Here is a 2,303-nt window from a genome sequence, read left to right on the forward strand (position 1 = left end):
CCAGTAGGAATATTGTATGAACAATATAAGGCAGAATACTTTGCTGCATATATTGATTCAGGTGCTGGAATATGTACAGCAAAACGAGGCGTTTTTCCAAATAATTTGGAAGAAGAGTTACCAAAGATTGCGGGAAGAGATTTTTCCAGAAGAATCTTAATCTTATGTAAAGGGATTAAGATGACTGAAATTATGATTGGCGGTGCTGGACAAACACCTTGGTACAAGGTAAAAACACCACCAATTTATTTTCATGATACAGGAGCCGACATATTGTTAGGAAATAATTTCCTACAAATGTTCAAATCCTATACACAAGAAAATGAGACTAGAAGATTAGTGTTCACAACACCATGTGATCACAAAATCATAGACCAGAGACTTCGAGAAGCATTTTATAGAAAATTGCCGATCCAGTTTCGCAGCAAGCGTGGTGATTCAGGAAAACTTCTGAACCCAAAAATGAAGGATTCAAGACGGTTTGGAGAAACAATGCTCCAGTTGAGAGCAGATAAAGAACTCCAACCAGAAGATATAGAATGCCTTAAGATAACTCTACAAACAAATGAAGTAGAGTTCGAGTCTAAGGTATCATTGGAAGATGTCAAGAAGAGGATCAAAGAAAATTACAACGAAGATCCCTTGGCATGGTGGGACAGAAATCAACTCAGGGCTTGCCTTAAGATTAAGGAAGGCAAAGAGTATGAATTTGTCCGTTGTAAACCCATCCCAATGAACATCATTGATCAGAGGGATATGCAGATTATAATCAAGGAACATTTGGACCTCGGATTGATCAAAGCAGGAATGTCACCATATAGCAGTCCAGGTTTTCTGGTAAGAAATCATGGTGAGATTAAACGAGGGAAACCCAGATTGGTTATTAATTATCAAGAAATTAATAAGATTCTGGAGTTTGATGGGTATTTTATACCTAGTAGAGAACACTTGATTAGTTGCATACGCAACGCCAAGATATTCTCTAAGTTTGATTGCAAGTCCGGATTCTATCAGATTCGGATGCAGGAAGAAAGCAAGAAATTCACAGCTTTCTCCACACCACAAGGACATTATATCTGGGAGGTATTACCAATGGGATTGGCTAATTCACCACAGATATTCCAAAGAAAAATGGATAATCTTTTTAAAGATTATTTTAAGTTTATGTTTGTTTACATCGACGATGTTTTGATAGCATCTAAAGATATGAATGAACATGTTAAACATTTGGAGATTTTCTCTAATGTTTGTAAAAAAGAAGGACTGGTTTTATCGGAAAAGAAAGCATTCATTGCTACAAGAAAGATTGAATTCCTCGGAATTGAAATCGATGAGTCAGGAATAATTCTGCAAGAACACATAGTGGAAAAGGTGCAGAATTTTCCAGAGAATCTCAAAGACAAGAAGCAACTTCAAAGTTTTTTAGGGGTTGTTAATTTTGCTGGGATGTTTATCAAAAACCTAGCAAAACACAGGAAAGTGTTCAGTCCATTGTTGAAAAAAGATGCTAGATTTATATGGACAGAAGAACACACAAAAGGACTTATCCATTTAAAGAAGGTTTGCAAAAATCTTCCAAAGATGGCTATTCCTCAAGACGAGGATGATCTGGTATTATATACTGATGCCAGTGATCATTGGTGGGCTGCAGTACTAACCAAGCTCACACCAGATGGAGAACAACCATGCAGATATTGTAGTGGGTTATTCTCAGATGCAGAAGCCATAAGATGGCATATCAACGAAAAGGAATTCTATGCAGTAAAAAGGGCTTTTGAAAAATGACCGTTATTTTTACTTGCAAAGAAATTCACTTTGAAAGTTGATAACACTCAAGTTAAAGCCTTTTTGAGGAATAGAATTGAGTCTAAACCGGAGAAGGCTAGATTATTACGATGGCAAGCTTTATGTCAAAATTATATTTTTGATATTATGATAATAAAATCTCATGAAAATATTCTTGCAGATTTTTTAACAAGAGATGGACAGCATTGACATTGATGCTATTATCAAGATGCAGAGGCATTTGAGGGAACACCTTGAAATGCTTCAAACCGAGTTCAACAAGTTAGCTGTTAACGCAGAAGTTGCGGGAAGGCTACAACAAGCTGATAAGAGAATTGTCTCTGATCGAATTACAGGATGTTTACAGGCATATACTCAGTTATGGTCTGTAACGCAAAGGCCTATCCTCCAGGGCATTGAGAGACCACTGGTTTCTCAAATGGAGAGTTTTCGAGTACAGGACTCTATACCTGTAGCGGGGGATTCAAATACCCCTTGCACAAGTGTTAAGTCGGGAT

This window comes from Primulina eburnea, chromosome 1, assembly GCF_022965805.1.
Source record: "Primulina eburnea isolate SZY01 chromosome 1, ASM2296580v1, whole genome shotgun sequence".
NCBI lineage: Eukaryota > Viridiplantae > Streptophyta > Magnoliopsida > Lamiales > Gesneriaceae > Primulina > Primulina eburnea.